The sequence below is a fragment of the Heptranchias perlo genome, chromosome 21, assembly GCF_035084215.1.
Source record: "Heptranchias perlo isolate sHepPer1 chromosome 21, sHepPer1.hap1, whole genome shotgun sequence".
Taxonomy (NCBI): domain Eukaryota; kingdom Metazoa; phylum Chordata; class Chondrichthyes; order Hexanchiformes; family Hexanchidae; genus Heptranchias; species Heptranchias perlo.
In genome coordinates this window covers 38,373,605-38,382,739 of record NC_090345.1, presented here as the reverse complement: position 1 = coordinate 38,382,739, position 9,135 = coordinate 38,373,605, and the positions used below count along the sequence as shown (strand labels likewise).

Genomic DNA, 9,135 nt, shown 5'->3' with positions numbered 1-9,135 from the left:
TTTCTGCTTGTTCTCACTGTAATTTGACGCTCTCCTGCAGAGGGCAGTGAAGCTTCCACTTGTTCCATGGTACTCTGGGTTTGATTAAATCTCTTACACGTGACTGCAGTGATGTCGGAGGTGCACTCCTGCGCATTCTCTGCCAGCTGCTACAGGCTGCTAATGACAGACTCAAGGGTTATCATGAAGGTCTCTTTTTCCTGCATTAGCCTCCATCTGAAGGCAGGCCCAGTAGAGTGCCAATCCCTTGCCCATCCAGCAGAGGATCCCCTTGGGCTCTTCGCCTGGTTTGCTCTTTGACTGTTCCACTCCGATCACCCCCACTTGCTCCTCCTCACTCGTGACTGGTGAATCACCTGATGTACCTTCCTCAAACTCACTACCTGCATTCTCCACGGTGCTAGGATCAGTGCTGGTGTGTTGGAGAGGTGGAGTTCTTTTAATGCAAGTTGCTGTGATGTGCCAGGGCCGGTGGTGCCACTTGCTGTGCCCTCATCGTCTCGTGAAGAATTTATAAGAAAAGGAAGAAGAATTACAATGAATCCCCCATACAAAGGGTAAGGGCATAAGATATTTGGTGCCGCATAACCTTGTTGACCAAAGTTTGCCCTTGCCATGAGGATTGAGAAAGTGAGTCAATGTAGGAAGGATAATAATAAATGGGGAATGCTTGCTGTGTGGTGACTCCATGTGCATTAATGCGGTTCCTGCTGCACTTTTGGTGAATTGACGGTGACGCGGCAATTGAAAGTCTGAGGAGATTCAGGAGTTTGATTTGACCCAATAAGTAGACTCTGAATAGTGAATTCCAAAATTAGAGGCCTAGATTAATAATCCAGAGACCATGGTCTTGATATTAACCCCCCATGATGGGCAGAAGGGGGTCGGGGGTGGGGGGGGCTGTAAAAGGATTAAATACGGGGAACGTGTCCCCTACACACTGTGCACACGCCCTCTGCCTTTTTTTACAGTGCAATTGGGGGGAGCCGGATTTAAAATTCCTTGCTGCTACACAGGTTTCCCAAGGTTTCCTTTTGCCGAATCTGGCGAGCTGCGTTGGGACATCTGTTTCGTAACATGCAGCTCACCCAGTGAATGTAAATGAGACCAGAGCCTCAAAATCACGGGGCGGGGGGGGCGGGGCCACTTCACCGCCGGAATGGGCGGTCGACCAGCGTACTCCCACGGTCGGTCGCCCAAAAGTCAAAATAGACCCCATAGTGCCTGGTCTCCACCCCAGTTGCACTGCCCAAACTCTTCCTGCCAGCCTTCAGATGACAGGACAGAAACATTGTGCCACAAAGAGGTGATTTCTATTTAAATTTGATGTTCATTGTGCCCAAGTGACATCATACTGATCTGCGACCTGTTTACCTTCCTTTCTGCTGGTAGTAGGGCAGCTCAAACCAGCATTTCAAACACAAGACGCACTGAGGACATTGCTCATCACAAAACCCTTTGTGGAGCACTGAGCGTTTCCTAGAGCTTTACCTTGGGTAGTCAGATTGTTTTGTGGCATCTGGGAGTTTAAGGAAGGCACCATCCTCTGTAGCATATGGGGGGTCCCTTCTTTGTATCCCCTATACATGTGGGTCCTGAAGTTCAATGGGGGTTTCCCCCATCTCCCACTGCAGTAAACTGGGGAAATCCTGGGTAAACAGCAGAGACCCAGCGTTATGGCTGAGTTATGGCAGAAGACAGAGGAAACCCCCTCACCGTGGTATTTAGAGGAAGAGGCGGAGGATGAATAGGAAACCATCTTGGATGCCAGGGTGGGTGAGGCAGCACCATAGCAGGAGGGCACCTTTCCAGCGTTACCCTGTTGAAGTCAAAGGAAGTAAAATCGGGAGAGATGGAAAACACTGCCAATTCGCTATCACCCTTTTTACACTATTGCACAATGTCAAGATCTACCCCTTTGTCTTCAGGTTTACGCAACTAACTGTGCTCAATTTGTTTCTCATCCAGTTGAGCAAGTTTGCCTGGCTTAAATTTAAAATCCTGGTTTGTGACGCTTCCTTCTTCTCAAACCTAACATCAAATTCAGTCATATTATGGTCACTATTTGCAAGCTATTTCCTTACCGTCAGATTGTTAACTAATTCTGGTTCAATGCTCATCACTAAAACTACTATGGCCTGTTGCCTCATTGGTTCTAAAACATATTGGGGGTAATTTTAACTTCTGGCGATGGTATAAAACAGGTGATATCGGATTGGCCGCTTGTGATACATCTCTCCCGATTTTCCTTTCCAATGACATCAATCCAATAATTCAATTCGATCTGATATCACCCATTTTACACTATTGTCAAGAGTTAACATTAACCCTATTGTTCCAGAAAACTGTCCCTAATACATTCTAGAAATTCCTTGCCTTTGAGCTGTTCTGCTTCTCCCAATCTATGTGAAAATTAATATCTCCCATTATAAGCACATTTTCTGCTAAATGCTTCCCTAATCTCCATATTTATACATCTGCCCATGACATCACTAGTATCAGGTGGTCTGTCGACAACTCCTACCAGAGTCTTGCATCAATTACTGTTCCTTAATTCTACCCACATAATTTCTATTGTCTGTTCACCCTGAAATCCTCTCTTTCTACTGCTGTAATAAAATCTTTTATTAATATGTCTACTCCTCCTCCTGTCCCAATTTCCCTGTCCTTTCTAAAGATCTTGTAGTCTGGAATATTTAGATCCCAGTCATGCCCAGCTTGTAGCTGGGTCTCTGTAATGGCAACTACATCAGACCCTTTGAGCTGAATTTGTACTTCTAGTTCATTTGTTTTAATTTTATGCCCATGCTTTGCACAGATAATATTTCCTCATTCAGGAATCACAGAGAGATATATTCTCCTCCATTTTATTGAAGAAATTGACACACGTATAAAGCGGGAAACATTGTTTCCATAATATCATAGTAGGTACAGCACAGGAGGAGGCCATTCAGCCCATCATGCCTGTGCCTGCCCTTTAAAAGAGCTATCCAATTAGTCCCATTCCCCTGCTCTTTCCCCATGCTCACATTTATTTTTTTCACCAAAATCACCAAATGGAGGAATATGTACCTCGGAGAGCTTGATTATCTTTGTCTATACTCATCCTTTTAATCATAAATCCATTCCCAATCAGTTATTTAACTCATTTAAAGGGCGCAATTAATGCAGCATTGACTGCTCTTGTTGTTAATTTATTAAATTCAGAATTTGATTAATAAATTGACCTTGTATTATAATAATAATTTTAAATTATATCATTGTTTTTCCTTGGCTTAGTTTGAGATCTGTTAAATGAATTGTGATCTATTGTTCTTGACATCTTGAAGTTCAACATTGATAAACAGTGCCATCTTGTACAAATTAGAGTCAAAAGAATCAATTTAGTTTTCTAAAGCACATGATCATAAATGTCAATACAACTCAAAAAGATTAACAGCTTCCCCAAAAAAGGTGACAATTTAAAATACAATGTGCAAGTGAGAAACATCCCTGAGTAAAGGCTTCAGGGTGACTACATTACAACAGTGACTACACTTCAAAAGTACTTCATTGGCTGTGAATCGCTCTGTGATGTCCTGAGGTCGTGAAAGGCATGACATAAATGCAAGTCTTTCTTTCTTTGACTTATTAAGTGGCCTCACGTAAAGGAGGAGGTAGTGGAGAAATTTTATAGGATAAAAATAGATAAAGAGGAGGTACTTAAAAGGTTTTTTTAATTCATTCTTGGGATGTGGGCATCGCTGGCAAGGCCAGCACTTATTCCCATCCCTAATTGCCCTTGAGAAGGTGGTGGTGAGCCGCCTTCTTGAACCGCTGCAGTCCGGGTGGTGATGGTTCTTCCACAGTTAAGTAGGGAGTTCCAGGATTTTGACCCAGCGACGCTGAAGGAACGGCGATATATTTCCAAGTCGGGATGGTGTGTGACTTGGAAGGGAACGTGCAGGTGGTGTTGTTCCCATGTGCCTGCTGCCCTTGTCCTTCTAGGTGGTAGAGGTCGCAGGTTTGGGAGGTGCTGTCGAAGAAGCCTTGGCGAGTTGCTGCAGTGCATCCTGTGGATGGTACACACTGCAGCCACTGTGCGCCGGTGGTGAAGGGAGTGAATGTTTAGGGTGATGGATGGGGTGCCAATCAAGAGAGCTGCTTTGTCCTGGATGGTGTCGAGCTTCTTGAGTGTTGTTGGAGCTGCACTCATCCAAGCAAGTGGAGAGTATTCCATCACACTCCTGACTTGTGCCTTGTAGATGGTGGAAAGGCTTTGGGGAATCGGGAGGTGAATCACTTGCCGCAGAATACCCAGCCTCTGACCTGCTCTTGTAGCCACAGTATTTATGTGGTTGGTCCAGTTAAGTTTCTGGTCAATGGTGACCCCCAGGATGTTGATGGTGGGGGATTCGGCGATGGTAATGCCGTTGAATGTCAAAGGGAGGTGGTTAGACTCTCTCTTGTTGGAGATGGTCATTGCCTGGCACTTGTCTGGCGCGAATGTTACTTGCCACTTATCTGCCCAAGTTGGTAGGTTGGGCTAATAAGATTGACAGCGGTTGACAAAAGGTTGACAGCGCTCAAAGTAGAAAAGTCACCTGGTCCAGATGGAATGCATCCTAGGTTGTTGAGGGAAGTAAGGGTGGAGATAGCGGAGACTCTGACCGTAATCTTCCAATCCTCCTTAGATATGAGAATGGTGCCAGAGGACTGGAGGATTGGAAATGTTACACCCCTGTTCACAAAAGGAGAAAGAGATAAACAACAACAACTTGCATTTATATAGCGCCTTTAACGCAGTAAAACGTCCCAAGGTGCTTCACAGGAGCGTTATCAAACAAAATTTGACACCAAGCTACATAAGGACAGTTTTGACAGTTGAGGTAAGTTTCAAGGAGCATCTTAAAGGAGGAGAGAGGTAGAGAGGTTTAGGGAGGGAATTCCAGAGCTTAGGGCCAAGACAGTTGAAGGCACGGCTGCCAATGGTGGAGCAATTAAAATTGGGGATGAACAAGAGGCCAGAATTGGAGGAGCGCAGAGATCTCAGAGGGTTGTAGGGCTGAAGGAGGTTACAGAGATAGGGAGGGACAAGGCCACGAAGGGATTTGAAAACAAGGATGAGAATTTTAAAATCGAGGTGTTGCTGGACCGGGAGCCAATGTAGGTCAGCGAGCACAGGGGTGATGGGAGAAAGGGACTTGATGCGAGTTAGAATACGGGCAGCAGAGCTTTGGATGATGTAGGAATATAGTTTATACCAAAACACAGTCAAGTATCCCGACAAGCCCCAGGTTTGGGAGGGAGTTGGGGCCTGGGTATGGAAATGAGACCCGGGAGTTAAAATCTCTCTGGGCCTCAACATGTGAGCTTATTGCTTGCCCTGGCCTCTCACACAGAATAAAATCGAGGCCGGTAAGTCAGGATCCCTTGTTGTTTGAAGTACTGATTCTACTCATCTCCATGGGCTCCTCCTCCTCCACTGCTTCTTAATTCTTTTAATACTGCATTTTTCATTTGACACAGTCGCTATTTTTAATAGTTAATAATATGCATCTTCAAAGTCTTGCCTCCCTCTCCCTCTCTCTGTCTGTTCAAACTCCACAGGCCTGACAATCCGGCCGGGTGCCGGATGGGAAACTTCCCTACTCTTCAAATAGTGTCCTGGGATCTTTTATGTCCACCTAAGAGAGCAGAAGAGGCCCTGGTTTAAAGTCTCATCTGAACGATGGCACCTCTGACAGTGCAGCAGTCCCTCAGTGCTGCACTGAACTGTCAGTCTAGATTATGTGCTCAGGTCTCTGGAGTGGGACTTGAATCCACAACCTTCTGACTGAGAGGTGAGAGCCAAGTTTGCTTCAGATTGTCTTGGTTTATCCTTTATTTTGAGATTTTTATTATTTTTTAAGCCCAATGAGCTGGTTTTACTCTCATCAGAAACATTGGTCACTTATTTATATTTTGGGTCAACCCAGATAGTTTGATCCATTGAAGTTGCTCGTATTTTGTTGGGGATTAAAGATTATCCCCTTTTCTGTTCATAGATTTCACCAATTTCTACAGCTCTATCTCCATGAAATATAACAGTCATTTCTCTATCTTCGGTCTTGGATGCTGTTTTCTGCACTTTGACTGTCTGGTATTAACCGCACAAGTTAAAGTTCAGATTAATGTTGTGAATTTGGTGTTAGTTTAACTCTAGTTAGAAAATAACATTCTGAACAGCTCAGCAGTACATCAATGCAGTCAGCACACACTGGCCTGGAAATTGGTTTCGGCCCGTTTTCAGATGCAGAATAGTCGGTGCACTCAGGCCCGTGCCAGACGCCTGAGACTCGAGGCTCGGGCTCGACTGACATTGGACCTCGGGCCTCAGCAACATATTTCTGACCAGCTGCAGACATCATTCGGGTGTCAAAAGGAAATTTGTCAGACTCGAGCACCAATTCAGGTCTGCTGCCTCGCCAGGCAGTGACCCTCAGGGTGGTCCTGGGAAGGGGGAGGGGAGGAGTTTGGGAGAGGGGGTGAACACGGGCCAGCAGCGGCCCACAATAGTGCTGTGAAACTGGGGGAAACAATCCTGCTTCTCCTGGCTCCACATTAAGTTAAGTTAAAAAAAAACGTTATTTTTTGGTGACTTCCTCCAGCGGTCTCTTTAAGGACAGCTGGATAGGCCGCAGAAGGAATCAACATGCTGACGCCTGCTCCGTTCAGCGCTGATGATCTTCCAGGAACGGTCTTAAAACAGCTGCTATGCCCCTCATTAACATATGCGAGGGGCCTAACGCCTGGACGCCTGAATATTGTTTGGCCCAATAAGGCACCCTTGGGGCATGGGAGACAGCGCTGGGAAATTGATGCTTTTTTCCCCCATTATATACCCAAAAAAAGAGCGCAGTGGGGTCCAATTTCTACCCCACTCATTACTGAAAGTATGGGGAACAGTTCATGGAAATGATCTCATCGCTCCCCGATCATTGTCATCCCAAAACACTTCACATGTAATTAATTTCTGAGGAGGAATCCCTTCGACTGCAAGGCCGTCAGACAGTGGTCGACATGAAACGTTCTGTGAGCTCTGCAGGGAAAGGAGAGGGTGGATCCGATCGGGCAGTTCCCCGATCAGACAGCCGACACAATTTGACAGAACGTCTTGTCGTCAGAACTGACCAACAGGCACCAGGATGTAGCCTGGTTGGTGGTGAGAAGGGCCCTCCCAGTGCAGTCCTTCCAACACACACGGTATCTCAGTGCCACTGTGAGCTGCCCCCGAGGCTGTGGCGGGGGTGAGACTGTCGTCCACCTCCCGATGGACTGCCCCTTCACGCAGAAGGTGTGCAGAAGGATGCGTTGGTTTCTATCCCAGTTCATCCCCACCAGTTTGGTAACACAGGACACTGTGCTCAATGGGCTGTTCCCCAGGACGCACACCGAGACAGATATCAACTGCTGCTGGAAGATCATCAACTCGGTGAAGGAGGCCCTTTGGTCCACCCGATACCTGCTGGTCTTCCACCTAAAGGAGCTGCCCACAATCGATTGTTGCTGATTGGTACAGTCCAAGGCCCAGGAATACGTGCTGCGGGACGCACTGAAGCAAGGTGCGACCAACGCAAGGGCTCTATGGTGAAAAGCCTATGATGGCCCTGTAAGGCTATCTCACCTTGTATTGTACAGCATGTATTATAAGATATGTACTGTGTTTAAACAGTAATAGTGGAATCCAATATTACAATTTCAAACACAGTATATATCTTATAATCTTACTTTCTTATTGCGTACGATCCGTGTTGTATTGTTTTGAATTGTATTGCATTGGAATTGTGGTATCTTTAAATTTTATGAACTAAAGTGTATTTTGAAATTAAAAAAACATGCAATTAATTACTTTATAAAGTCCAGCCATTGTTGTGATGCAGAAGAAGATAATGTCAACAGAACAGTCAATGTACACACAGTAAGTTCTAAACAACACATGAATAAGCAAATAATCCGGGAGGGGCTCTTTTGGTTTGGTGACATTGATCAACACATTGTCTGCAGATTATAAATTACCTTTTGGTTTCATCGTCCAGCCTTAAGCACAATTTTCCAAAATCACCTGACTCCAAAGGGGGTGGATGGTGTATAAATATCTTGGAAGAGCCGAACAAACTTATTTCTGTTTTTCCAGCTGATCAGACAACGTAAGTGAAATTAAACAAGAAACTGGCCTATTCGTTCAGAGCATCATAAGGTAAGAGAGATTTTCATGTGTCAGCCATGGCTCAGTGGTAGCACTCTTGCCTCTGGGATCGATGAGTTATGGGTTCAAGTCTCACTCCAGAGGCTTAAGTACACAATCCAGGCTGACACTCCAGTGCAGTACTGAGGGAGTGCTGTGCTGTCTTTCGGGTGAGACGTTAAACCTATCTGCCCTCTCAGGTGGATGTAAAAGATCCTATAGCACTAGGTCAAAGAAGAACAGAGGAGCTCGAGTGTCCTGGGCAATATTTATCTCTTAACCAACATCACTAAAACAGATTACCTGGCCATTATCACATTGCAGTTAGGGGGACCTTGCTGTACCCAAATTGGCTGCAGCATTTCCTATATTACAACAGTGACTACACTTCAAAAGTATTTCTTTGGCTGTAAAGCACTTTGGGATGTCCTGAGGTCATGAAAGGTGTGATATAAATGGAAGTCTTTCTTTGTTTAAAAGATACTATCCTTTATATTACACTAATTCAACCATAGAAATCAGTATTCTAAAGTCTCTTGTTCACTCTGGGATTGAAGGCTTTCATTGTTTTAGTTAGTATCAATGAAACAAGTCAAAATGAATCAAGAACCTGGAGAAGGACAGCAGCTGAGAAGGAGAGAGAGAGAGAGACTCACAGCAAGATCAAGGTAGCTGTGCAGAAAAGCCCTGCACTAGTCATTTGCAATAAAGCAAGATATTACCAGCCTATCACTCCCCCTTCCCTCTCACTTTTTCTCTCACCATTTCCCCCTTTCTCTCCAACAGCAGCTCTGACAGGAAAGGGAAGGGAGTGAAATGGAGGGCAATGAAAGGGAGGTGAAGGGGAGAGATCAGGGGTAATGGAGGGCAATGTAGGGGAGGTGAAGGGGAGAGATCAGGGGGAAATGGAGGGCAATGAAGAGATAAGG

General features: G+C 45.4%; 1 protein-coding gene across 1 annotated transcript in view; it reads left to right on the top strand.

The window, feature by feature from the left end:
- The first annotated feature begins 394 nt into the window (after positions 1–394).
- LOC137340163 (interferon-induced protein with tetratricopeptide repeats 5-like) overlaps positions 395–9,135 on the top strand; it is a 39,606-nt gene continuing 30,865 nt past the window's right edge. The window contains exons 1-2 of the mRNA XM_068002515.1: positions 395–557; positions 8,156–8,218. The gene's annotated coding sequence lies outside the window, so the exon portion shown is untranslated. The remainder of the gene's footprint in view (positions 558–8,155; positions 8,219–9,135) is intronic.